Genomic DNA, 22,208 nt, shown 5'->3' on the forward strand with positions numbered 1-22,208 from the left:
TCCCAGCTGCTTCTCTGAACTTGCCTTCCTGCTCAGTGTCCCCAGCTGCCCACAGGAACCCTCCCCTCCCCAACAGCAGACAACATTGGCCTCCCTCCCAGGACTAATGGAAGAGTCAAGATTCCCAGGACCCATGGTATCTACTTCAGCCCACCCCAAGACCATATCCTTTGTGTGGTGTTTGTGTGTGTGTGTGTGTGTGTGTGTGTGTGTGGTGTGGTGTGGTGTGGTGTGATGTGTGTGTGTGTGTGTGTGTGGTGTGGTGTGTGTGTGTGTGTGTGTGTGTGTGTGTGTGTGTGCGCGCGCGCATGCACATGGAGGCCGGAGGTCAACCCTGAATGTCATTCTTCAGGACCTATTACTCTTGCCTTTTGAGATGTCTCTCACTGGCTTGAAACCCATCAATATGACTATGCTGGTTGACAAGTGAGCTTCAGGTGTCTGCCTATCTCTGTTTCCCCAGCTCTGGAATTACAAGTACACACCACCACATCCTGCCTTTTTATTTTTAATTTGGGTTCTGGGAAGTTGAACTCCGGTCCACATGCTTGCAAGGCAAGCACTTTACAACTGAGCCACAACACTCCTCCCACCACCCCGGTCTCCTCCTTTTCATTTGAAATAATCTTGTTCTCTTCATAATTTATCTCAGTCATTCATACCTTCTAGAAAACTCCATGACCAGGAAGTCCGGAGCCTAGGGTGATGATTTACGCCCCCATGTGGAAGAAGGAAGAGGTACTGATACTATGGGTTGGAATTTAATCTGAGGATTTGTCCATCACCACCCCTTCCCTGGCTACTCTGGAGAAAGGAGCTGGGATTACCAAGGGCAAGATGACCTGGCCCAGGTCTCAAGTCCAGGATGGAGGACTCTTTGCCAGGGCAGTACGGTTTTCCCATTTTCCATATGCCATAGGCAGGAGACAACCACCTTCTACTTCCCTTTCAGGAGACTCACCAGTGATTAGCTGATACCAAGTCTGTGGACCTTAGACTCAGAAAGCTGGGCATCTGGCATTCCCACTGCTGCTTCCTGACCCAGGCCAGGGCCCCAGGCCTTGCCCTATAAACTACCCATGTAACCCTCCACTTTTGTTGCTTTCCAAGCAGGAATCAAGAGAGGACAGACTTCCCTTCCTCCCTCCCTCCCTTCCTCCCTCCTTGCCTCCTTCCTCCCTTTCTTCCATTTTTGTGTGTGGGTATATGTGTGTATTCAAGTGTGCATATGGAGTCCAGAAAACAACCTCTAGTGTCATTTCTCAAGTTCTGTCCACCTTTGTCTTTTTTTGAGACAGTTTCTCATCACACTGGAATGCGCCAAATTGGCTTGGCTGACCAGCTAGCCCAGGGTCCCTCCCATCTCTGCTGGAATTACAGGCCTGAGCCACCAGAATCAGCTTTATTAACATGGTTTGGAGGTGGAGCTCAGGCCTTCATGCAAATCGAGTGCTTTACTGACTGAGCCACTCCCTAGCCCAGGAGGCTATTAAACCAGATCCAGAGCACAGAGAAAGATGGGACTTTCAACCTCCCCTCCATGTGAGTTCAAATCTCTGGTCAGTCACTAGCATTTGACATGCAGATGGAGAAAGCAAAATCAGTTTCAGGATCTCAGACATGGCAGAAGAGAGGTGGCCAGCATGGGAGGGGTGTGAAGGCCCTGGGTCCCACCAGCAAAAGTGGCCTCTTGTCACCTTCACCAGGGACCCTCTCAGCCTGAGGTCAGGGCAGGTGGGAGTCAGTGGGGAGGTCTGCAGAAGAAGAAAGACTTATCCATACCTCTGATTTGGAGTTGAGCTTGGAGTCACCAAAACTGAGGCCCTGCTTTAGAAGTCACTGATAGCCAAGCTAGTTTCAGGAGCTTCAGTTTCCTCAATCATCAATCAACGACATCATCAGCCCTCTCCTGCTCAGCTAGTGGGTTAGCATTAGGAGGTGCTGGGGGAAGGGAAGGAGTCCTGTGAGTTTGAAGAGGCACTGGAGAGCAGATGTGTATTACAGCGGCGACAAGTGGTCCCCTTCTCCTTCAGAACCCTTCCAAAAGGGCCTGGATCCAGCTGGCTTCATAGCTATGTTTCCCATCAGTCTGAACACAGGGGTGCCCTGAAACTGGTAGACAGATGAGCTAAGGACAGGAAGCATCCATTAGCATCTTGTTGTGTTCTCCCAAAGGTCCAAGAAGACACATGAACACATCAGTAGATCAGAGTAATGTGAAATCCATTCAGCTGCTGGAGGCAAGTGTGGTGTTCCTTTGTAAAACCATTATGGGGTATGTGTGCATGTGCGTGTGTGTGTGTGCGTGTGTGTGTGTGTGTGTGTGTGTGTGTGTGTGTGTGTGTGTGATGCTCACTCATGCATGTGGGGACCAGAGGTTTACCCTTCTGCTTTCATTCCTCAGGTGCTGTCCACTTTGCTTTTTGAGACAGGGTCTCTCATGGGTGAAACCCATGAGTAATTTGCTCACCTCTGTCTCCCCCACACTGACAGCCCATATGCAGCCATGCTCAGATTCTTTTTTATGTTAGTTCTGAGCATCTATATGCTTTCCAAGCAAACATTTTACTGATTGAGCCATCTCACCAGCCTCATTAGATGATGCCAAGTGGGTTTTCTGTGTCCTCCATGGCTGAGTAGGAAAGGAGAGGCTGCTTCGCACACAGGGTTACACACACATGACCTCTTGGGTGGTCCACACGCTCGAGGCCACAACGTTTCAGTGTGCTAACGGCAGTCCCATCCAGTGTGAAGCTGCAGAGTGAAGGCATGGCCCCACCTACAGACAACTGCAGCCTCTTTCCCAAGCTGACATCAAACTAGCCAGCCCAGGATATTTTCTCAGAGCACCAGAAGGGAAACCATGACAATCCCTACAGCATGTCTCCCTGCTGTGGATTCCATTTTCCTAAAGATTCACTTTGTTTTTATTTTGGGGCAGTGGTGGTCTGGAGGGCAGAAGAGTGTTGGATGCCCTTGAAGCTGGAGTCACTGGCAGTTATGAGTTACGTGGCATGGATGGTGGGAACTAAACTTTGGTCCTCTAGATGAGCATCAAGCAGTCTTAACCGGTGGATGAGCCATCTCTCCAGCTCCCTACAATGATTTGAACATCAAATGTCTCCCATTGGGTCTCAAATATCCCCAAAGGCCTATATGTTGAGGCTTGGTCCCAGCTTGGTGCTGTAGGGAGTGTCTTAATTTCCCTTCCTTTGCTTTGGTAAAATATCCTGTCCTGGCTAATTTTATGTCAGCCTGACACTAGCTAGAGCCATCCGAGAAAAAAGAACTTCAATTAGAAAATTCCTCCATAAAATGGGACTGTCAGCAAGCCTGTAGGATGTTTTCTTAGTTTGTGATTGGTGTGGGAGGGTCCAGCTCACTGCTAGTGGTGTCATCCCTGGGCTGGTGCTCCTGGGTTCTGTAAGAAAGCAGCCCAGCAGGAGCAAGCCATGGGGAGCCAGTCAATAAACAGTTCTCTTCCATGGCCTCTGCTTCAGCTCTTGCCTCTGGGATCCTACTCTGACTTCCTGCCCTGACTTCCACACCTGTAGTCCTAGCAAAAGGGAAACTAAGGCAAGAGGACTGCAAGTTCAAAGCCAGCATGACCTATATGGTAAAAACCTGATTAGGAATGGGAAAAGGAGGAGAGAGAGAAGGAAGTAAAGAAACAATGAACGAAAAAAAAAAGAAAGAAGGAAAGAAAGGCCAGTTCTGATGAAGTCTCCAATGCTTTACACAGTAGAAAGCTCAAAATTAGAAAAACTAGAAGTTTCCAAGTTCTTGACTTCTGCTACAGACCAACACTTAAACAAAGAAAACAAACAAACAAACAAACAAACAAACAAAAAACCCACTATTTCCCTTTGGAAAAATATACACACAGGGCTGGTAAAATGGCTCAGTGGGTAGAGCACTCACCCAGAGCAGTCAGTGTGGGATAACTAAGCCTCAATGGGCTTAGAGCATGCACAGTAGATATTTCCTAACAGCCAGCCTGGGTCTGCCAGAGGACCTTGACAACAGCAGCTGAGTCTGACGAGAGATGACATAAACCAATGGACAGCGACCACATCACCGCAGATGCCAACCTAGTGGGTCTCCTCCCCTGGGATAGAGCTGGGGGTATATAAGGCTTACCCCTTCCTGGAATAAACTGAGCTTGTTGTTTCCACTTGTTCCCCATACCTTTGTCGTTGGTGTCATGTCTACTTTTCCCACCCCCAAGGGACACCCATCAGGACCCTGAAACAAGGCAGGAGGATCTAACTCCCCAGAACCCCACAAAGGCAGGCCATGGTGGCATGCACCTGTCATCCCAGACCAAGAAGAAATCCTGGGAGCTCATAGGCCAGCTAGCTTGGCATTCACAGTGTGGCAACAACAAAAAGAAACCTCATCTCTCAAAAGGTGGAAGCTGAGGACCAATATCCAAGGTTGTTCTTCAAGCTCCATTCAAACGCCATGGCATGTACACACACACAGATATAAGCCACCTTCATACATATGAACATACACACCGCACACAAACATATGAATACTCAGATTTCTTTTTAAAAGAAAAATATGTAGACACAAACTAAACAAGCCAGCAAAGTGGCATTTCAGAAGACACATAAAATAATTCTAGATGAAATGAGGACAGACTGTGTCAGAACAGGGCACCGGCAGAATATACTTCATGAGAGGGACAACGAAAGAGCTGGTTTGTGGGGCTGGGTCCATGAACTGGAGGAGGCTTCAGAGTGATGGGAAGGCTGTGACTCTAGAGCACTCAGTGATCGAGTTAGCTAGTTTAGATCCCGGAAATCAAGACTACAACCAACGCTCTGTATGTCAGACCACAGCAGCTCTAGGTGCTTTTACTATGGGTCTCTGTACCCACCTGTGCTGGCATGCCATCACTCACCTACCTATACCTACTTGCAGTCTCTCACCTCTGTCCTCTGGTGTGACACACCTGGAAATGAGGTACCTCCTTCAACCATACTATCTGCGACCTCTTCTCTGGGCCTTGGTGAAGAGTCATTGCAGAAGTTACTAATGATCCCTTCTGAGGATAGGGACACTCTCTCGAGGAACACAGTCAGAAGAGGGTTTATGTGGAGACGAGAGGAACAACTTCATGTGTCACCCTCAGGAATGCTGTACACCACTTTTGAGACAGGGTCTCTCATTGGCCTGGAACTCACCAAGTAGGCTGGCTGGCTGGCTGGCCAGCGAGCCCCAGGACTCTGCCCATCTCTGTCTCCCCAGCACTGACATTATAAGCACACACCACAATGCCCAGAATTTTTTTGTGGATTCTGAGGATTAGAATCAGGTCTTCGTGCTTGTGAGGTATCTCTACAACCCTTCTGCCTTTTAAACTAATTTATTTTTAAATTTTTCTTACACCTATAATCTGTATGTTGAACGCATTCCCCTATATACCCTGTCCTTCCTCTTCTCACCCCTCCCCTCTCCTTCTAGTCCCCCTAAATGTTTTACCCCTAAAAAATTTCCTTCTAGTTTTTGTGTCATGTATACATGCATGGTTTATGTATCTGTATAAAATCTAGGAACCACAAATGAGAGAAAGCATATAGCTTTTGTCTTTCTGCGAGTTTCTGTGTCATTCAGTCTGTGGACAGGTCTTACTGTCCCTGTGTTAACCATTGTGTGTGACTACAACAAATAGCAATCAACTAGGGAAGTGAGGGCTCACAGTGGCTCACAGCTTCTGAGGCCTTGGCCTGTGGGACAGGCCGTGACTATAGGCCGAAGTCAAGATAGCACACATAGCAGGAGTGTGCATCCCAGCAAAACTGCTCAGCCCACAGGCACGGAGCAAGAGAGGACAAGGAGGAGACCAAGCAAGGCTCACAGATCTCCATCAAAAGTACACCCCCAGTGACCAGAAGAGTTCCCACTGGGTTCCACTTCTTCAAGGTTCCGCTACCTTCCAATGGCACCAGGTCAGCGTCCAAAGTTTCAACACAAGACCTATTGAGAGGCTTTTCCAAACCCAAACTAATGGATTGTCAATGTTACAGACAGGGAAAACAGAGCTCAGACAACTGCCTCTCTTATACTCCATTTTGCCAGCCTATCAAGATAGAACAGCAAGATGTTGGTGGGACTTGGAAGTTAGTTAGTTGGTCAAGTTCTTGGCATGTAGGTGTAAGATCTGAGTTTGAATGCCCAGAACGAACCTAAGAAAAATCCAGATGTGAGGCTAGAGAGCCAGCTCTCCAGCGGTTAAGAGCGCTTACTGACTTCACAGAGGACCTGGGTTGAACCCACATGGTAATACACAACCATCTGTAACTTCAGTTCCAGGGTATGTGTGCTCTTGTCTGATCTCCACATGCACTACATACATGCAGTTCACATACATACATGCAGGCAAAACACTCATACACATAAAATTCAAGTAAGTAAATAAATAAATGCGATGGCACACAGCTGTAATCCCAGCACTTAGAAGTAGAGGCAGGAGGATCATGAATGCAGGTCATCCTCAACTAAACAGAGTTCCCAGACAGCTTGTGCTATAGGAGACCAAAAAAGAAGGGGGAGGGGGAGAAGGAAGGAGGAAGGAGGAAGTTGAGACAGAGGGGAGGAAGGGCAGAGAGAGGAGAAGGGAGGGGAGGGATATGCTAGGTGCTGATGGGCCTGAGGCCTCTGCACACTGCTTTTGGCATCTGCCCAGTCCAGAGGGCTGCATGCCCCTGACCGTCAGGCTCCAGTAGTCACCCACACTGGGCTCACAGTCACCTGTGGCCAGCGCCTGTGGATGGGAATAAAGCACCTCTTGTGTCACCTCATGTGTTGGCATCGTGTCTCTGCCCCGTGCTTTACGTGACCTGGTCTCTGCCAGCCCTTAGCACTTCCTGGCTTTACCCTTTGGGTGGAATCAAGGAGCAAGAGCTGTGTGCTGGGTCTGCTGGCTGCAGGCTCCCCCTGTCTTCTCACAGGGCCCAGTGATCCAGGAGCTGAGGGCCAGGCTGGAGGACTCTCAGCAATGGCAATGGCGGTCAGAGAGATGCTGGGGCTGTGCATAAAGGAGTTGAGTCGCACAGAGTTACACAGTTGGGATAGCTGGAGGAGGGGTAGTACCTGTGCTATGCTTGTACCAGGGATCTCTTTTCCACCTACCAACCCCATGATAAATCCTTCTCTTCGTATCACAGAACAAGGGAGAACATCAAAGCACAGAGAGATTAGGAGAACCACCCAAGGTCACACATCAATTCCCTTGTTATTCCTCACACTTTTAAAGGTATTCAGAGGGTCTCCCAGAGTGTTGAATGCTGTCCCCACCCAGTTCATAATACTTTTCTGGTTGGTATCCTGGGAGTATTTATCCAACAAAAAGAAACTAAAATTGCTATCTAAGGAAGTAAGCAGCTATACTGATCCTCTCCTCCCTCTCCCCAGGACATAATGTCCTCAATGTCCTCGACTGTTGCCTTCCTCTCTTCTGCCTTCCAGAAGGAAGGGACATCACAGCATGGCCTTCAGTGGCTAGAAAACAGTGTCAAGCTCCTGCTTCCCATGGTTCTAGGAAGCCCAGCTGGATTGCTTTATGGCCATCAGGTGTGGAGGAATTTGTTGAAGGGCCACAAGGCAGGGCAGAGATGAGAGTCAGGGGACACATTGACTATCCCTAGAACACATGCTCTGTCTCGATCCTACACCTTCACCCTAGAGACCCAGCTCCTAGGTCTCATGACTTCTGTCCTCACCACAGGTCTTACCCCGCCCCCCTTCGTAGGACCTAGACCCACAATTCGGAGTGTAGAGCTAGTAGCAGTTCACCTAGGCTTTCCCATAGGCCACAGTCACAGCCTCATCTTCCTCCCATCTCCCTGCATATGGGTGTCTTAGGTTCATAGATAGGTGAGCTCTCCCATGCGCTCAGTATGATTAGGCCCTCCATAAACTCACACCTTCAAGAATTCATACTTCAAGAAGTCACACCCAGGCTGGATACTTCCAGTCTCCCAGGTCTGTCTTCGCACAGAGCTGGGGACCTCACCCCAATACACACACTGCAAGATCAGAAAGCCGCTGCCCTGGGGCACTCTAAAAACAATAGAGAAGGCAAGCTGGCAGCACCTCCAAGGCTACGAAGAGTAGTCCAGTTAGGTCTAGCTTGAAACTTAAGCTCTAACTAGTGTTTCTCTAACTTCAACTTAAGCCACCTGGAGCCTTCACCGAACTGTAGACACAGATTCAGGGCGTGGGGAGGGGGGTGCTCAAGGTTGGACCTTTCCAATGGGTTCTCAGGAGGTGTGGCTGTTACCTTGGGTAGCAAGAGTTTGAAAAATAGTATCTTAGGCTAGCTTGAAGGGTCACCAAGTAAAGGTGCTTACTACCAAGCATGATGACCTGAGTTCATTCCCTGAGACCCACATGCTAGAAGGAAAGAACTACTGACTCTGAACTTTTCTGTGTGTATTAGTGCTTGTACATGCATGTATAGGTACACATATGTGCTAGAGAATACATATACCTGAATGTGTGTGTGGGCTCAGGACACTGCCCCTTGTTTTCTGATCAGGGTATCTCCCTGGCCTGGAGCTCACGGATTCAGCTAAGCCAGCTGGCCCGTGAATCCGGTGAGCAAGGACTAGCTCACTTGCCCTCCTGGCTAGGCTCAGGACAGAGCATTCTCCAAGAGCAGTTGTGGTGAGGCTGGGGCAGGAGCAGGTAGGAGGCAGTGGCCCTAGGGAAGGGACTTGCCCCCAGTCACTTGTGCCTGTTTACTCTCCAGAGAGCCCGGAACTCTCAGAACTTACTGGAACTCCTAGGACTGTGTTTTACTGGAAGGAAATAAAAACAGGTTATACTCCTACCCCAGGTTTGTCCAGAGACTTAATAACCTAATTCTAAGCTAAACTGTCTGGCCAACTGGCAGAGGTGACCATGGTGAAAAGTACTACTCACCTGGGTCCAAGAGTCTGGGGGCAGGTTTTCCCACAGGGAAGCATCTAGAAGAGGAGGCTGAGTGGGAAGAGTCTGGCTATGATAATGAAGCAGACAGGGATGCTGTGTGGCTTTGAGCTGATTACATAACTTCTCTGAACCTTTGTCTCCACATGCTTTCCTTGATGGCTACTGCAGAGTTAGCAATGGCAGACAGCCTCCTCTGAGCAAAGGTGGCTGCTTTAACAACAGAGACCTCATTTGTGAAGACTGCTGAGGACCCTAGTGTTCCAGATACCCGACACTCAGAACTGCTGGGAGAAAGTTCTTCCCATACGGCACAACCAATGTGATGACTTGGTTTCCCTCAGCTCACCTTGTACATCATGACATCTCTTTCCCTGAGATGTCATGGTTATACCCTGCATCCTGACCATTTCTGGTTTGCTGGGGTTTTTGTTTGTTTTGTTTTTGAGTCAGAGTTTATGTGGTCTAGGCTGTCCCACACTTGCTATGTAGCCAAGAATGACTTGATCTTCTGATCTGCCTGCTTCCACCACCCGAGGCTGGGATTACAGGCATATACCCCTATGCCCAGGGCATCCTGCACACCATGCAAAGCACTCAGCTGACTGGGCCGGATGCCTCCAGCCCCACCCACCCATCCCCACAGGGTCTTCCTTGACTTGGAAGGTGACTTGAAAGCAGAGATCCTTCCCTCCCTAACAGAAAGCTCCATTGTAGTGTCTTTTTATATGTTTGCTTCTTTTAGTTTGAGTTTATAATTACATCATTTCCCCCAATCCTTTTCCTCCCTCCAACCCCCATATCTCTTCTTGTTCTCTTTCAAATTCATGGTCTCTTTTTTCATGGATTGTTGTTACCACGTACTTATGTGTAAATGGATACATATGTATATCCAGATGTATTTATAAGTACATCAATACAACCTGCCCAATCTGTGTAACATGACTCATATATATGGTTTTCAGAGATGACCATTTGGTCTGTGGTAGTGTTTCCAGTGGACAGAGGATACAGGGACGGGGGAGAATACAGATGCAAGGGGAGACATGGAGAAATGTTCAGCACTGAATATTGGGAAGGAGGTCACAGAGCCTTCAGGGCATCCTCTCACTGGAGGAGAGGCAGCAGCCAGCTGGGAGGTGGCAATGGCTTCCTGGCTGCAGAAATGGCCCCCTGGCCCCTAGCATAGATGAGGACTTGGAGGGGGAGGATCCATTTATCCCTTACCTGCTGTGTTAGGTTGATGATCCTCCCCTAGCTCAAGAGCCCTGCCCCTTCCACATGTCCTTCAGCACCCCAGAGATACAGTGTCCCTCTTCCAATCTGTGGAGCAGGTGAAGGGCAGGCTGGGATCACACCCTCACCAGAGCCAGCCTCACGCAGATAAATAAATGCAGGGTCTATTAGAACCACCAACCTCCAACCAGAGGCTTGCTTGTTCTTGGCAGGAGGAGTCGCTTAAGATGCACTTTCTATTGCACAGATGCTGAGCCTTGAGCCTGGAAGAGGAGGGGCCAAGATAGGCTGGCAGAAAGATGAAGCTTCCGCACATACTACCAGGAGTGAGGTCCATGTCCCAGGATGTGGGGCACATGCTTATCTCAGGGAACATTATAAACATGCATGTAAGTGATTATATATGTATGCTGAGTGTGAGTGTGTGTGCATGTGTGCACATGTGCACAGGCAGAACTGTGCATTATCTATTGTATTGTGAGTTCCTTGATGGTGGAGACTGTGAGTTGGTTGATAGATGATAGATAGATAGATAGATAGATAGATAGATAGATAGATAGATAGAATAGGCAGTTGTAGATATACATGATCTATGGAAAATAGAGATGATGGATGGATGATGAGATAGATAATAGATATAGATAGATAAATGATAGATAATAGAGGTAGATAGATAGATAGATAGATAGATAGATAGATAGATAGATAGATAGATAGATAGAGGGCATAGATGGCATCAAGACAGGGATTCACCTGTCCACCTGTCTCCACCTTCCCAGCACTGGGATTACAAACATATATATCATTGTGTTCAGCTTTTCACACATACACACGCATACATGCATGCATGTATTCACACACACACACACACACACACACACACACACACACACATACACACACCATCTTTTTAAAAATATCATAATGTCTTAAGTACATTTCAGATTTTGTGTGGGGTTTCATGCAGCCTACAGCCTACAGGGTGGACATGTAAGATGATTGGGAAATTCTTTAATTCAGCCTTTTGTTAAGAAACTTTTCCAAGCTCTAGGTTTGCTGACATCCTTGAGTCCCCACACCAGGTGCACCTGTCTAGATAGTGAACCCCAGCACCCATGCAAAAACTGGAGTGCTGCAGTGCCTGTCTACAAACACAGTTCTAGGAGGATGGAGACAGGTAGATCCCTAGGACTCGCTGGCCAGATAATCTAGCAGAATGGGCAAGCTCTAGGTCACCAAGAGACCCTGTCTCAAAAGCTAAAATGGAGAGGAACTAAAGAAGACCTGAGATGCCCCAGGAACCAGGAGGAGAGACCTACACACACAGGAGCTGTCCCTGAAAATTAGGGAACAGACAACGGTGGCAAAGCTGACAGATGAGCCAAGAAGCTTTCTATACCAGGGGCTTCCAACCCGAGTCTTTGCCACTCTGCCTTGAGTACTGTGGCTACAGTGATGCAAGCCAGGCTGTAAGTCTGCTCTGCTGATATCACATGAACCCTTGTGATGTGCTCTGCACCTCCTTGGGATAGGGTCTTAGAGAGCTCATATTGCCCAGGGCAGAAAGGCCAGACAGATCCACTCTAGAGGTGAGCTGAGTTTGGAACCCACATGGGCACTGGCTTGTTGAGTGATCTTGAGCAGGCCCTTTGCTCTCCTGGGCCTCAGCTCCTCTGTTCAGTGGAGAACTAGATGAGGAGGTCTCTTGGTTGTCAGTCCTCAGTGACTCTTGCACATGTTCCAAAATGAAGCTATGTGAGGTTAAAGGACTATGAGGAAGCTGGGACAAGGCTCAGTCAGTAAAGTGCTTGCCATGCAAGCACTAGGACTTGAGTTTAATACTCCAGATCCTATGTGGAAAAGCCAGACACAGCAGTGAATACCTGGAATCTTGCTGCTGGGGGAAGCAGAGACAGGATTCCTAAGGCTTACTGCAATCCAGCCAGTCTAGCCAAATTGGGGCACACTAGATTCCATGGGGGACCCTGCATTCGAAAATAAAATAAAGAGAGCAACTGGAAAAGGTAACTGATGATCACACACACACACACACACACACACACACACACACACACACACACACACACACACACACACACGACTGTGATGATGGAGACCATGTCATTAAAGAGTATCAGTGGCCTGACACATTGACCATGTTTGAACAAACAGCTTTCCTGGTTTTAAGGAGGCACTGGGGCTGATGAAGCTGTTCAGCAGGTAAAGGCAGTTGCTGCCAAGCCTGATGACCTGAATTCAATCCCAAAACCCACACAAAAGTGGAAGGAGAGAGTCAGTCTCATGGGATTACAGGTGGGCAAATAAGAAATGGGAAGGGGTGTGTATGTGTGGAGGATGGAGCCTCAATTGAATCCTGACTTAATTTGTAATACAAACAAAAGAACTCAAGTATTAAGAGCAGTGGTGTTGCACACCTTTAATCCCAGCACCAGGGAGGGAGAGGCAGATGAATCTCTGTGAGTTCAAGACCAGCCTGGTCTAAAAGCAAGTTGTAGGGCAGAAAGAGCTGTTCACTCAGAGAAAACTTGTCTTGAAAAAAATAAATAAATAATAAATCACTGAAATTTTGAACTGACTAGTTGTTTGCTAGTAAAGGAGTTAATATTTCACACTAATTAATGAATTAGTTAATTAATTTTGTACATGAGGGCTAGCAAGCTGACTTAGTGGCTGAAGGCACCTACCCCCAAGTCTGACGACTTAACTCCCATCCTGGGAAGCCGTGTGGCAGAAGAAGAGAGCTGGATCCTGCAGGTGGTCCCCTGCCCTCCACTGACATGCCAGGCACATACCCCTCCCCCATGCCAACAAAAACACATGTGATCATTATTTAGATGTCCTGCCTGGTTCTAAAAGTCTAACCAGTTTTATTATGATTCCCAGGCCTCCTCCATGGCCTCCTCTGCTCTCCCTAGGTCATCATACTCAAGTTGTTTGTTTTTTTGTTTTTGGGGGTTTTTTTTAGCTCTTTTATATTTAGTTGTCTCTACATCTCTAGCACCCCTAAAACTGTTTTTGTTTTGTTTTGTTTTTCTGCTCCTGATGACTCTGTCCCAGGCATCTTCTAGCGTAAAGAAATTTATTACTTTCATATTGCTGTGACCCAACGCCTTACAGAAACCACTTAGGGAGGAAGATTTGGTCATGGCTTATGGTTTGACATGATAGCAGAGAAGACATGCAGAGTGGCCTGGCCTGTGGGGGTAGGAGAAGAGACAGGGCTGGTTCACATGGTAGAACGCAGACAGAATGTGGACAGTGCCAGAGTGGGTACAGTCTTTAACAGCCTGCTCCCAGAGGCCCAAATCCACAGCCTGAAAAGTCCACAAAACACCACCCCAACTGGGGAGATCAAGCATTCAAAACTTGTGAGAGAAGTGCTCTTAGGGAGTGTCCTCACCAACTCTGCCACCTGTGGTCCCCACTGAACCTCCCTTCTTCCTGGAACTCCATGCAAGGTTTCATGGTAATTAGATGTATTGTATTCAATGTCACTGGTGTTGTGACCGTTGATTCACCATGTGGTAAGCTATGTTGGCTTTTCCTTCTGTGGACATTCTCAGCCCCGAGGGGTTAGCAATTGTTTCATTTTTTCCCCATGTAGTCATTGTTAATTCAATCTAAACAGTCAGTTGTCCATCTCTGCACTTGTCCCCTTTCTGTCAAATGTCCTATCAATGAGGGTAGACCCTTCTGACACACTTGCCTGGATTCTTCCTTTCACCTGGGCCCACAGCCACAGCCTGTTTTCTTTCTTGTCCATGATCCTGAAGAATCCTTCGGTCTCTCTCCTGGTCTAGATTTTGTGTCGTAATTTACTCCCTTGCTTGAGTAGAGCCTTTCCTCAAGTAGTTTTCTAAGAAAAAGGTGTTTGGGACGTAAAGTCTTGCAATCCCGCATGTTGAAAATGAGGCGTATGGCTAGATATAGAGTCCTTGGCTGGTACAGTATAGACAGCCTCTACAATGGACCCATGAGACCTCCCTTCTGGGATTTATGGCCTTGAACAATACTCTCCCCCACTGCTGGCTTGTGACTAATAGGATGTGGCAGAAGGGGTGGATTGTTACTTCTAAGATTAGATTATAAGAGTCTGTCGTGGGTTCTTTTGATCCTGTGGATTCCTCTCTCTGGGGAAAGCCAAGCCACATCAAGGACAGCCCATGACTTGGACCTGAAATGTCCTTCCAACAACTGCCTAAGTAGGCTTAGAAACAAATTTATCAGCTCCAGGAAGATGGCTCTGTCGGGAAAGTACTTCCCAAGCAAGAACAAGGACCAGAGTTCAACCCCAAGATCACCTAAGAAACAAACCTGATGTGGTGGCATATGTTTATAATTCTGATACGTACAGCTTGCTAAGGAATGACACTTGAGAGTGACCTTTGACCTTCACAGCTTGTGCACACATGTGCATACCATGTATGTACACACACAGAAAATTCTCTGGCCTCAACTGAACCCTGAGATGACTTTGGTCTTGGGTGCAACCTCTTGAGAGACCCTGAACCAGATGTCATGTTAAGCTACTCCTGACTACTGCCCCTGAGAAGCTATGAGAAAATGCAAGCTTTTTAAAGCCATTTGGTTTCAGAACAATTCATTGTGTGGCCCAGTTTATAGTCATTGTGGTTGGAGATTTTTTTCCTCTCATGTGTGTGCGCACGTGTGTTGCACATGCCCATGGAAGCCAGAAATTGATGTCAAGTACCTTTCTCAATCACTCTCCATCTTGTTTGATGAGACATCGGCTCTCAATGAACCCACAACTCATCAATTCAGCTAAGCTGGCTGGCCAGTGAGCTCCAGGGATTCTCCTGTCCCACTTACCTTGTACTGGGATTGTGGTCACATGGTCACATGCTGCCGTGCCCAGCTTTTACATGGGTGCTGGGAATCCAACTCAGGTTTGTGTGCCAAGCTCTTTACCTACTGAGCTAATCTCCCTAGCCTTTTCACGGTTTTGAAATCATTCCTCTGGCACCAAGCTTCCCAGGACTGCTGTTGTGAAATCCAAAGCAAGTGTGAGCCCGAAACGTCTGTGCATGAACTCTTCACCCCTTTCTCACTCTGCTCCCAGAAGCCTCTGTGCCTCCTGTGTGTGGTAACAGTGGTTTATCTGTTGCACTGGGTCCTGGGGTCATTTGGTTTGGAAGTCATGCCTTTAGTTCTAAGGAATTTCCATGCTCAAACTCGTGCACAATTCTCCCCCCTGCCCTCCATGTTTTCTGTCCACGCTTCCAGAAAGTCTCTGTGATTCATGCTTTGGACCCACTGCACTGTTCCCTATTTTCTCAGTCACTTTTTGAGTTTTCCACTTCTGTGAGTTTTACCCTACTCTTGCTAAGTTCTTTTCCTTTCAAATTCCCTAAAGTTTATCTATTAGTTTAAGCCCTGGATGGCCTGCAACTCACTGTGTAGAATGGGCTGGACTGCATTATCTTTTATGCTGTTATGACTGATCATTCACTTTTTATTTCATCCTAAATATATTGAACAGCATCATTTGGAGGTTTGTCATTTATGTATTTCCCTAGACAGACAGACAGACAGACAGACACTGAATAAATGAATGAATGAACAAAAAGACAGATTAGTGGATCCATGGATGAGTGGATGGATAGGTACATATAAATATATATATATATATACCTATGCATATGTAATAGACCTCCCCTCTCTTTGTTCTCTCTCTATTCAATGCTGAGAATCAACCTATCAAACACAATACTTTTCATGTTCAGCAAGCATTCTACCATGAGGGGTATCTACCTGTCTCTGACTCCTATGTCCTGGAATTACAATTGTACACCACCACCACACCCCAAATTTCTTAATATGAGTTCTGGGGACCAAACTTGAGACCTCACAATTGCATGAGTCATCTCCCTAGCCCTGTCATATTCTTTTGATTGCTGATGGTGACAACTTGTGCTGTTTCAAAAAACAAAGCGCCTTTGAGCACATGGATTTCCCACCAGCCTAGCCTTTTGCTTTGCTAATCTTTGCTCTCATACAGCTGCCATGTATTGTACTGCTGTTTGTTCTTATTTTTGTTAATGCCTTTCTTCTTTCCTTGGATTTTCTACTGTGTTTTCTCCAACTACTTGAGATGGAAATTGAGACACTGGGCTGTTCAGTCTTTGCAGACATAAGTTTCTGTCCTGTCTGGTCCCAAAGCCATTTAGTCCCAAATATATACACAAAGGCTTGTATTAAGTATAAACTGTTTGGCCAATGGCTCAGGCTTCTTATTGGCTAGCTCTCTCTTAATTATTAACCCATTTCTATTAATCTGTGTATCTTCACATGGTCTTGGCCTACCCATGATACCTGGGCCTCTTTCTTCCTCAGCAGCTACATGGCATCTCTCTGGCAACTCATTCTCTGTGTTCCTTGTCCCAGAATTCTCCTAGTCTGGTAACCCTGACTATATTTCCTGCCTGGCTACATTCTGCCTGTTCATTGACCAAAACAGCTTTATTCATCAACCAATAAGAGAAACAGATATTCACAGCATACAGAAGGACATCCCCCATCAAGTCTTTGTGTCTGAATTTCACTATGTAGCTCATGGTGATCTGGAACTTGAAATTTTCCTGTCTCAGCCTCCCAAGTGCTTCAGTTATAAGCAATTATTATCACATCCAACCCCTAGATCATTGATTTTAAATTATCTACTTTCTATACCTTGTGGCCTGGTTGTTTTTGCTTTTTGTTTCTTCATCTTGACACAAACCTAGATGTATCTGGAGAGATGGAACCTTGATTGAGACAATTCTTCCATCTGGCCTGTGAGCAAGCCTGTAGGTTATTTTCTTGATTAATGATTGTGTAGAAAGGCTCTGCCCACTGTGAATGGAGCAGTATCTAGGCAGGTGGTCCTGGGCTGTCATGATGGTTCACACCTCTAATCCCAGCACTGGGAGGCAGGAGGATCTCTCTGAGTTTGAAGCCAGCCTTGTCTATATAGTGAGTTCCGGGACAGTCAGGACTACATGGAGAGACATTGTCTCAAAATACAGAGAGAGAGAGAGAGAGAGAGAGAGAGAGATGAGCAAGCCATGAGGAGCAGCCTAGTAAATAGCATCCTGCCATGGTCCTGTCTCCAGGTTCCCACCTTGAGTACCTGCCTTGACTTCCCACAGCAGTGGAGTGTGAACTGAGAGTTGTAAACTGAAATAAACCCTTTATTCCCCAAGTTTCTTCTGGCCACGGTGTTTATCACAGCAATAGTACCTGACTAACTCACCCTGAAATCATTCTGTCTGTTTGGCTGTATATCTCTGGTTGCATATGACATGCTAATTTTCATTCAGTTTGAGACATTTTATCATTTTCCATGTGATGGAGAAGAGTCCAAATGAGGGGGTTTTTTAATAGCCTTTGCTGTTGTTGTTAGCTTCTGATTTAATTCCATTGTGGTCAGAGATGACACTCAGCATGACCTCACATCTTTGGATCTGCTAGGACTTGCTCCCTGGCCCAGCATGCGTCCTACTTTGCTAAGCGCTCACTTGAAAAGAACAGATGTTCTCCAGCTGTTGGGTGCATTACTCTTTACTGTCTATGAGGTCAGATTAATCCTGCTGTTCGCATTTTCTGTATACTTGTTGACTTTTTAAATGTGACTTTTTCTATTCATTGCTGAAAGATATTCAAATATCCAGCCATGATTACACATTTTCTCTTGTATCCCTTCAATTATTTTCTGCTTTAATTATTGAGGGTCTATGTTAGTAGGGGCATACAGGCTTATGATTGCTGTCTCCTTCTTGACATAACCCTTTCATGGTCAGGACACATTCTTCTTTATCTCCATTACCCTGGCTGTGGTTTGAATATAAAATTCTTCCAGAGACTCATTTGTTTGAACACTTAGTCCCCAGCTGGTGGTGCTGTCAGGGAGAGGGAAGAATCCTGAGGAGGCGGAGCCTGGCTGGAGGAAGTACATCACAGGAAGTGGGATTTGAGGCTTTGTAGCTTTGTTCCACATCCTGTTCCCTCTTCCTTCCTGAGTGTGACAAACGTGAACTAACAGCTTTCTGTTCCTGCTGCCATACCCTCTCTGCCTGTTGAGATGTCTTCTCCACCATGAAGGACTCTGTCCCTCTGGAACTGTAAGTCAAAATAAACTCTCCTCCCCTTATCTGGTGTTGTCAGGTGTTTTAGTATAGCACCAAAGAAGAGGCTAATTCAGAGCTCTACTCTGATGTGGATAGAGCCAAACCTTCATCTGGCTAGTGTTTGCATAGTACAACTTGTGGATTTTTGTTTGTTTTTCCATTTTCTACTTTTCTACATCCCGTGTTTAAAACATGTGTTTCATAAACTGCTTGAAATTTTTATCCTTTTGTGTACAACCTTGAAATATCCTGGGGTTTTTTTTTTTTGGGGTTTTTTTGTGTTTTTTTTTGTACTAGATATTAGACCTGTGGCTTCCCATGAGCTATTTATGTATGTCATCACTGGTCTATACCTCCAGCCTTCAAACGTTGTCTTTTTTTTTTTTTTTGCTTTTGAGACAGTGTTTCTCTGTATTACTTTGGAGCCTGGCCTGGAACTTGCTCTGTAGACCAGGCTGGCCTCGAACTCACAGAGATCTGCCTGCCTCTGCCTCCCGAGTGCTGGGATTAAAAGTGTGCACCACCAACACCTGGCCAAACTTTATCTTTTAGTAGAAGGGTTAAGTGGAGTGTAAATACTCCATCTTGTTTTCTTTCTTTTTTTTTTTTTAAGTATCCTGCTTCTTTTTTTGTTGTATTTTGTTTTGTTCCGTGTGTTCATATGTATGCATGGGGGGTGGTATAAGATCATATATGTATGTGCACATGCATATTATGCATGCATTTGTGAATGCATTGGCTCTGGGTGATGTCTTCCTCAATTGCTCTCCACCTCATGTTTTGAGACAGTGTCTCTCCCTGAAGATGGAACTCACTAATTTGACTAGACCAGCTGGTCAGTGAGCTCCAGGGATCCTCCTGTCTTTGCGCATCCCCCAGTGCTGGGATAACAGATGCATGCCACCATATCTGGCTTTTTACATGGGTACCGAGGCTCCAGACTCAGGTCGTCATGCTTTTGTGGCAGGCACTTTACCCACTAAGCCATGTCACTAGCCTCTTAGCACTTACACTCTTTAGCCCTTTGTTCCTGAGGACCTGTGTGTGCTCCATTCTTACCTCTTTGTTAAACTTCTAATTACAACTCTATTAGCTGTAGTAGGATTACTGAGAGAACTAGTATTGAGTTTTTGAAGGTTTCATTAATCAGTAACTAAAATGATTTATGGCCATGTGTTCATCCTGTGTTTATACTTGCTTGAGGTTTTTTATTTTGTATTGTCTTTTGAGACAGAATTTCACTAGGTAGTCCTGGCTGCCCAGGAACTCCCTAAGTAGACCAGGCTGGTCTCAAACTCACAGAAATCCACCTGCCTCTGCCTTCTGAATACTGCCACCCTGGCTATTTTTTGACAGAAAGAGAAAGAGAGAGAGAGAGAGAGAGAGAGAGAGAGAGAGAGAGCACTCTCATATGAAAGCTAAAAGTTGACTTTCATCAGTTATTTCTAATCCTTTGAAACACGTCTCTTATTGAACCGGGAGCTCAATGATTAGGCCTGGTTAGCCCTTGACCTTCAGGAGTTCTCCTGTCTCTGTCTCCTCATTTCTGGGATCACAAGCACACACCTGGCTTTAACTTGAGATCTAGGGGTCAGCCTCAGTGGTTGATTCTTTTGCTCTTCTCCACAGAGCTTTCTTTCTAGCCCCTCATATGTCTTTGGAATATCTCTGAAGTCGATTGTCCAGGTGTTTTCCCCCCTACATGACAGAGCAAGACACAAGAGTTGTCACAGTTGACTATATTCTACCCTGACGCAAAACCTGTTTATCTACTTCATTCTTATTGCCATCCGTCATGAGAGCATCCTTTGCAAGAGACAGGAAAGAAAGATGTGACTATATCAAGACAATGGAACAATTTGGCAGGTGGCTAACCTACATGAATAATGCTAAAGGAATTTCGAGATAGTTGCCCTTTCTTAATCATGTTATGGAATTAACTCTCTCCCTCACAGGACTCTGAATTGTAAGATTCTCATGGTTCAATGGTTAACCCAGCAGAACAATTATGGTGGTGTCCCAGCCACTGAGGAGAGAAGGAGGAAAGTCAGGACTGTCCAAGAACCAGGCCTCAAAGCCAGCAGCTAAAGTCATGTACCACCAAGCCTGATGACCTGAGTTTAATCCCCAGGGCCCACATGGTGGAAGGAGAGAACCAACTTCAATCAACTGTCCTCTGGCCTGCATGCATGGGCTGTGGCATGTGTCCCTTCCACCTACAAAACAAATAAATATAATACAATTTTTAATTAACACTGGTGGCAAGTCTATATTTGGGGAGAAACCTGAGGGCGAGAACTTCATCCTGAGCATACAGGTCCTGGTATCTTGTCCATGGAAAAAGCTAGACCAAGCACAGATGGTTCCCACTGTTTCATCAGCACTGCCAAGCCTGGGTGGTCTGACAAGCATGCAGTCTTTTGGAAGATGAAAGATGAAGTGGGTGTTGTGGAACCTATGGAGTGCCTCACTCAGGTCCAGGCACCTCAAGACCACAAGATCACCACTGCCGACTATGGACAATTGGACCGCATCGACGTGTGCTTCCTAACCAGCAGTCCCATGCTTCTGTACTCAGGAGAGGCCTAGTCTCTCTTAATATCCCACAAGTTTTAATCTGCAGTTTTGGGGATTTCATGTTTTCCTTGTTTCCTCTAAGTCTGGCTGCATTGTAGAATTAAGTCTATGATTATAAACAAAAATTAAATAAGAAAAATGCTATGCAGAGAGAATATGAGTGCCAATATCAGTGGTGACCATCTTACTGAGTCACAAAGTGACTGACAGACCTCATTCTAGAGGCCATCTTGGTTAGGCTTTGTTCCTATGGCCTTCTAGAGTTCCATTCAACTTTAAAGAGCAGGAGAATGCCATGGTGTGTTAGCTATTTTTCTCCATGCTGTGGTGGCATGCCTAGTAAATGACAACTGAAGGAGAGTTGACTTTGGCCCACAGTTTGAGGGCATAGCCCTTCATGATGAGGAAGGCATGGCAGCAGGAGCATGATACGGCTGGAACATTGCATCCACCATCAGGAACCTGGTGCTCCAACAGCTTTCAGTCCAGGACCCAGCCCATGGGATGGTGCTGCTCACATCCCCACATTCAGGGTGAGACTTCCCACCTTAGTTGTCTAGACACTCCCTCACAGATGTGCCCAGAGGCTGTTTCCTGGGGATTCTGGATCCTGTTGAGTTGACAATCAGTATTAGCCATCACACCTGGAACACCTCCCTGATCTAGCTGAGTTGCTGATCCTCAAGACAGGGTGGCTTTTGACATTCATCTAATCCCTAAGAATTTCCCACACACCCCCAGGTTGTTGCTCCAGTGACGCAGCGCTAAGAAAGACTCACATGCCACTTCTACCACAAGCCCTTTAAGATTTCACCTATAACTTCTTTATCTGTAACTGGAGGACATTAGCTTTGCTGTGCAAGCTTGACAACCAGAGTCTGATCCTAGCAGCCACGTTTAAACAGCAGGTTGGGGAGCAGTGGAGCATGTCTATAATCTCAGCACTCCAATGACAAGAAGGAAGATGGAGACCAGAGAACGGGTGAGAAGCTAACAGGCTAGCCAGACTGGAGCACGAAGTGCAGTGCCAGAATGAGGGGGAAGGTGAGGAGTTCCCTACCCAAAATGTTGTCCTCCGAGCTACACCCGCATGTGTACACACACACACACACACACACACACACACACACACACACACACACACACACGATCAGTTAACTAATTGATGAAGTTAAAAGTGGTCACTACCTCTTGAATTGCTAGTTTCCCAGTGAGCGTGTTGTCCACATCTTCTGTATTCTACTGAAGGGCTGTGATGTGACCTGGTCTTAAAGGACTTTGGAAGCCAGGGAGGTAGCATGGCCTCCT

The 22,208-nt window shown here is 46.5% G+C and overlaps 1 long non-coding RNA gene across 2 annotated transcripts in view; it reads left to right on the top strand.

The window, feature by feature from the left end:
* Window positions 1–1,562: 1,562 nt before the first annotated feature.
* The window catches only part of LOC103159983, a 29,647-nt gene continuing 9,001 nt past the window's right edge, over window positions 1,563–22,208 (top strand). The window contains exons 1-4 of one of the 2 annotated variants that reach the window (XR_004770027.1): window positions 1,563–5,957; window positions 10,424–10,565; window positions 18,080–18,317; window positions 20,279–21,944. This is a non-coding gene — a long non-coding RNA (uncharacterized LOC103159983). Of the gene's footprint in view, window positions 5,958–6,656; window positions 7,582–10,423; window positions 10,566–18,079; window positions 18,318–20,278; window positions 21,945–22,208 lie in introns of those variants that run through there. The other variant, XR_004770028.1, reaches the window with a different exon arrangement.

This window comes from Cricetulus griseus, chromosome 5, assembly GCF_003668045.3.
Source record: "Cricetulus griseus strain 17A/GY chromosome 5, alternate assembly CriGri-PICRH-1.0, whole genome shotgun sequence".
Taxonomy (NCBI): Eukaryota; Metazoa; Chordata; class Mammalia; order Rodentia; family Cricetidae; genus Cricetulus; species Cricetulus griseus.